This window comes from Oryctolagus cuniculus, chromosome 7, assembly GCF_964237555.1.
Source record: "Oryctolagus cuniculus chromosome 7, mOryCun1.1, whole genome shotgun sequence".
NCBI lineage: Eukaryota > Metazoa > Chordata > Mammalia > Lagomorpha > Leporidae > Oryctolagus > Oryctolagus cuniculus.
The window spans coordinates 1532717-1539383 of NC_091438.1; the positions used below are offsets into that span (position 1 = coordinate 1532717).

General features: G+C 39.8%; 1 long non-coding RNA gene across 2 annotated transcripts in view; it reads left to right on the plus strand.

The window, feature by feature from the left end:
- The window catches only part of LOC138850461 (uncharacterized), a 78851-nt gene extending 76249 nt beyond the window's left edge, over positions 1 to 2602 (plus strand). For both annotated transcript variants that reach the window (XR_011390231.1, XR_011390232.1), the window contains one exon: positions 2185 to 2602. This is a non-coding gene — a long non-coding RNA (uncharacterized lncRNA). The remainder of the gene's footprint in view (positions 1 to 2184) is intronic.
- The last annotated feature ends 4065 nt before the right edge of the window (positions 2603 to 6667 follow it).

The following is a 6667-nucleotide window of genomic DNA, read 5'->3' on the forward strand; positions in this document are numbered from 1 at the left end:
CCAGGTCTGGGCCATGTTGAAACCAGGAGCCAGAAACTTCATCCAGGTCTCCTATGTGAGTGGCAGAGGCCCAAGTTTTTGGGACATCATCTGCAGCCTCCTGGGGTCTGCATTGGTGGAAACTGAATAGGAAGTAGAGTAGCTGAGACTTGAACCGCCACTCTGATACAGGACGCCAGCTTAGCAAGAGGCAGCTTAACCTGCTGTGCCAAAATGCCAGCCCCAGAACTTTTTATTTTTTCAAGGTGTGTTACCAGAGATCTCCAGAGAAAGGTAATCACTAAGGCACATATAGATATATAGAAAAAGACTTGTAATGAGTGTTTGGCACATGGGAGCATGGCGGCTGAGAAGTCTTTGAATCTGTTGCAAGCTGTAGGCTCAGGAAAGCTAGTGATGTGGTTCCAGTCCAAAGCAGAAAGCCTAAGAAGTAAGCTAAGAAGTAAAAGACCCTCCTGAGTCCAAGGATCCAAGAATAAGGGGCACTGATGTCTGAGGGCAGAAGAGCAATGGTCCAGATCATGCAGAGAGAGAAATTCTTCCCTTTTCCCACCATTTTGGCTTTTTGTACCTAAAGGTACAAAATCCACCTAAAGGTTGATTTCATGATACCCACCGACATCGGTGAGAGTGATCTTTCCTCCTCAGGCTACTAATTTAGATGCTAACTCCTCCTGCAACACCCTCACAAATGTACCCAGACATAATGTTTCACCAGCTATCTGGGTGTCCCTTATCCCAATCATATTGATATTTAAAATTAACAATCACATGTGTGGATTTGAGTTAATACTACCTTGTCGCATTAGATTTCAACCTGTGAACCGGCCTTATGGTATTGCTTGCAAGTTAGGTCTGCTAAAGACAAATTCTCATGCTTTTGAAAATCTGAGACTATATTTAGTGTTCATTTTTGAAATGATCTAAACTTGACCCAAGCTTTTTAGTTGAGAGTTATTGTTATTGTCAGCTTGATTTTACTTGCAGCACTTCGAATATGTCACCCCTCTGCCTTTCTGCCCTCCACTGTTTCATTGGAACAAAGGCCGCAGGTGTTATTGAGGTTCCCTCATACATCAGGAGTTGTTTTTCTCTTACTGCTTTCAGAAGTTTTCTCTTTACCCTGAGATTTCAACATTTGTGTGTGATTTGTAAGGGTGAGAATCTGTGTTCATTCAAGTTGAGTTTGTAGAACTTCTTGTATATGTGTACTGTTTTTCATTAATATGAGCTTTAAACATTTATTTATTTATTTTTATTTTTATTTAAGTTATACAAGTTTCATATATTTCCTATACACAGGTTTAAGAACATAGTGATACTTCCCACCTTACCTCCTGTCCATGTCCAACCTTTCTTCCTCCTCCTTCTCCCATTCCCACTCTTAATTTTTACTAAGATCTACTTTTGGTTTACTTAATGATCATAAAGTTAACCCTACACTACGTAAAGGAGTTAATCAAATAGTATAAAGCAAAAAAAGAGAAAATTGTTCCTTAACATAAGAGACAAGGGCTGTAAACAATCACTGACTCTCAAAATGTCAATTTCACTCTAATACATTACATTTTAGGTACTCTGTTAGTTACCTCGGATCAGGGAAACCATATGGTATTTGTCTTTTTGGGACTGGCTTATTTCACTAAGTATAATGGTTTCTTTTCCAGTGACTGTTTCTTTGAGTCATTATTTCATTTCTGTCACTCTCTTTTTCTCTTCTTCTTCTTCCTCATTAAGCACATTTTAGTGTGCTTAATGCATTGCAAATTTGCCTGAAGTTTCATTTTTCTTCATTCATTTTTTTCTATTACTCATATAATCTCTACAAATCCATCTTAAAGATTATTGATTTTTTTCCTTTGTTGTTTCAAATTTATTGTTGATCCTTTCTAGTAAATTTTTCATTTTAGTTTTTATATTTTTATTACAAAATTTCTATTTCATTCTTTTATATAATCTCTTTTTCTCTTTGCAATGAGTCATTGGCATCCTACCTTCTGTTAATTCTTTACAAATGACTTTGTTAAGTTTTTAATGCATTCAGAATGGCTTGTTTGATGTAATTATCTGCTTAGTTGACCATCTGTGTCTCTTCAAGGAAACTTCCTATCACCTGCTTTTCCCTCCCATATGTGAGTTACCATTTACTATTTATTTCTGTGTCTTACAAATTTTGCTTTAAAGATGGACACTGTGGAAAGAACAGGTCATCAAAGAAGGAGGTACCGTTCTCTGAAGGGAGGAGAGAACTTCCACTCTGACTACGACCTTGTCTAAATAGGATCAGAGTCGGTGAACTCAAAAGGCTTCCATAGCCTTGGCAACTCATGACAAGAGCCTAGGGTGATTACTGATGCCATAAACAAGAGTGTCAAGTTGTTAAGTCAACAACAGGAGTCACTGTGCACTTACTCCTCATGTGGGATCTCTGTCCTTAATGTGCTGTACATTGTGATTTAATGCTATAACTAGTACTCAAACAGTATTTTTCACTTTGTGTTTCTATGTGGGTGCAAACTGTTGAAATCTTTACTTAATATATGCTAAACTGATCTTCTGTATATAAAGAGAAACGAAAATGAATCTTGATGTGAATGGAAGGGGAGAGGGATTGGGAAAGGGGAGGGTTGCGGGTGGGAGGGAAGCCATGGGGGGGAAGCCATTGTAATCAATAAGCTGTACTTTGGAAATTTATATTCATTAAATAAAAGTTTAAAAAAAAGATGGACACTGTAAATAATATAATGTAGTAACTGGATAGTGCTTCACAAACCCAGTCCCAAGGAGTTGTCGTTGCTGTTCTCTTGGTCTTTTGTTTATTTTTTGTACTGATTTGGCTCAACTAACTCTGTGAAGTCTGTTTATCCCCACATTGGGAAACTTCTAATGAGTTCAGATTTTCTATATCTCTTTCAGCCTGGCTACCTATGGCTTGCCAGTAGTTCAACATAAGCCATGGATTAGTCAAAGATGATCAGTATACGTCGTCTTCCAGAGAATTTCCACTCTTTGACCGTTGGTTGTGTGCATGGCTTGGAAGGGCATCTACGTTTTTGCTCCCACATTTAACTTTGGGCAATAGTTTGGGTTTTTCCTGTCTGTTCTTTAAAAGGGGCACAATCTGGACATGCACACAGGAGGTGTGTGATTTTATTTTCGACCCTGATTTCCTGTGAATTGCCTCTCTTCAGTCAGTGTTTGTTTGGCAGTTGTGTTTAGTGGGAGCAGGCATTTGGCACAGTTGTCAAGATGTCACTTGAGATGCCCACATCCTCTATCTGCATTCCTGGGTTTGTGTCCCAGCTCCACTTCCAATTCCAACTCCCTGCTAACGTGCACCTTAGGAGGCAGCAGGTGATGACTGAAGCATTTGGGTCCCTGCTAACCACTAGATTGGATTCCAAGCTCCTGGCTTTGGCCTGGACTAGCCATTGCTGTTTCAGGTATTTGGGGGTGAACCAGCAAGTGGACAGTCTGTCTGTCTGTCTTGTCACTCTGCCTTTTAAATAAAATAAAAGTAAATAAATTTTTTAAAAATAATGAAATTCTGTTTAAGCTCCACTGAAATCAGTCAGACTTCTGCCCTTTGTTGGTTGACCTATGTGCAGCTTCCCTTGAAGTCTGCTCCTTGTCCTGTCTTGTGGTTACTGAGTGGGTGCAGCCCGTCACATGTGCACAGACTTCTTGAACCCCAGAGTTGACTGTGACCTCAGGAGGGTTCTTCTTGACTGTATGTTTCTATGTTCTCTCTGTTAAACTTCTTGTTTCTCTGTCATTTTGCTTTGTTGCTATTAGTGTCATGGAGATAGTGTCCATACAATTGTTCACAAGCAAGATCTCCATTGTTTTTGACAATGAACTTAGAGTGAAGCTACCCATATTGTGTTCCAAGCACTGTCAGTTCCCTCGGTCAGTGTGACTATCCCAGGGCCCAGTGAAGCAGAGGTAGAAATATTACGCCTTCTCTTTGAGTGACATCACTGTACAGTGAGGGGTTCTGGAGAGGGAATGTAGCCCCTGGTCTCATCAGTGTGCCCTTAGGTGTGTAAAACCTCTTCCATCATTGCACATTAGTCAGAGTGAGGATGCCCGTGCTCTTTTCTCTGACCTGCTGTGCCTGGAGTACAGCTCCTACCCCAGGAAGGGAGCTGAGGGGGGCAGACTCAGAGTCCTAGAATAGAGCTTTAGCAACGTGGGATGCAGGGCTTGAGAAACACAGTCCACCCCCCACCCAGCGTGAAATCAGCCCTAGAATGGAAACTGTAGAGAGGGGGAGGGTTCATGCCTTCTTGCCTGCACACTGGCCAGGGTGATACTTCTCTAACACAAGGTGGGACAACAGAGTGGGGATAAACTCAAATGCTGCAGACTCTGGAGGGCTTACAAAGATCTAATGGATTTTTTAAATGAATATTCCTCCATTCATTAGATGCCCTTAGAACAATTTCCAGAGATCTTAAATGATTGTGTGTTTTTCTCTTCTCAAATACTTCTCTTCGGTTCTGTACTTTTTTGTCAGATCTGCCACTATCTTCGCTTCCTCGCTCAAGACACTTGTCATCTTACTTTTTAATTAAATCAATGTGCTTCAACCCTTTGTTATTACTAATGATAGCCACAGGTATGTGACTTCTCTGTGCTTCTTTTGAATGGTGATGTGGTTTACCTGCACAAAATAGTTCGTGTTACTGGGAGAAAGAACAAACTGGTCAAATGTGCAGTGATTGAAAAGTGAGGGAGTAACAAAAACAAAGGCTAAATTTGTTAGCAGCCTGAGTTTTATAAACTTAGACATGCTTTTTATGTATTTATTTATTTTGACAGGCAGAGTGGACAGTGAGAAAGAGAGACAGAGAGAAAGGTCTTCCTTTTCCGTTGGTTCACCCCCCAGTGGCCGCTGCGGCCAGTGCACCGCGCTGATCCGAAGCCAGAAGCCAGGTGCTTCCTCCTGGTCTCCCATGCAGGTGCAGGGCCCAAGGGCTTGGGCCATCCTCCGCTGCACTCCCTGGCCACAGCAGAGAGCTGGCCTGGAAGAGGGGCAACCGGGACAGAATCCGGCGCCCCGACCAGGACTAGAACACGGGGTGCCAGTGCCGCAGGCGGAGGATTAGCCTAGTGAGCTGCAGCGCCAGCCTATCAATGCTTTTTACTGTGGCCCTTGACACATACACATTCTCATAGATACTTCATTCATTCAAGATGACAGAGTCCAGTCAGAGTGATTTATGTTTTAAACCTGGGCTCTGCACTAACTATGAGCATTTTGTCAAGTTACATTTCCTTTTAAGGCCTCAGTTTCCTACATGTAGAATGAGAATAATAACAACAATCTCAATCTATTAATATTAACTAAAATAATTTGTACAAGTGCCAGGTACATTGCTTCCATAGACAAAAGGTGGCAAAATATTATTATTGGAAACCAAGGCTCTACTAAGAGACTGTTGGAGCTAATAACAGAGTTTGGTAAAGATGCAGGACATACAATTGTTAAATCAACAACAGGAGTCATTGTGCACTTACTCCCCATGTAGGATCTCTGTCCTTAATGTGTTGTACTGTGCGAATTAACAGTAAAACTAGTATTCAAACAGTACTTTATACTTTGTGTGTCTGTGTGGGTGCAATCTGTTGAAATCTTTACTTAGTATATACTAAGTTGATCTTCTGTATATAAAGATAATTAAAAATGAATCTTAATGAAGAATGGGATGGGAAGGAGTAGGAGATGGGATGGTTTGTGGGTGGTAGGGAGGTTATGGGGGAGAAAAGCTGATATAATCCAAAAGTTGTACTTTTGAAATTTATAGTTATTAAATAAATGTTTTCTAAAAAAAAAGATGCAGGACATAAAATCAACACATAAAAATCAATAGCCTTTGTATACATAGACAATGCCATGGCTGTGAAAGAACTTGTAAGATCAATACCATTCATAATACCTATAAAAAATTTAAATACCTTGTAATAAATATAACAAGGAGGTGAAAGATCACTACAAAGGAAATTACAAAACATTGAAGAAAGAATAGACTAATACAAACCCAAAAAATGAAAAAATCTCCTATGTTCATGGATTGGAGAATTAATATCATCAAAATGTCCATACTATGAAAAGCAATTTATAAATTCAATATAATCCCAAGTAAAATACCAATGACATTCTTCTCAGATCTAGAAAAAAACAATGCTAAAATTCATATGGAAACATAAGAGATCTCAAATAGCTAAAGCAATCTTAAACAGCAAAAACAAAGTTGGAAGAATCACAATAACATACTTCAAGACATACTACATGGCAGTGATAATCAAAACAGCCTGGTACTGGCATAAAAATAGATGTATAGGCCCACGGAACAGAAAAGAAACTCCAGAAATCAATCCAGACATCTACAATCATTCAGTCTTTGACAGAGGGACTAAATTCAATCATTGGAGAAAGGATTATCTCTTCCACAAATAGTCCTGAGACAATCGGATTTTCACGTGCCAAAGTATGAAACAAGACCTGCACCTTATACCTTAGGCAGAAATAAACTCCCAATGGAGCAAGGACCTAAATCTATGACCTGATACCATTAAATTGTTAGGGGAAAACTCTGTAGGTCATTGGCATAGGCAAATATTTGTTGGAAAAGACCCCAGAAGCACAGACAATCAAAGGAAA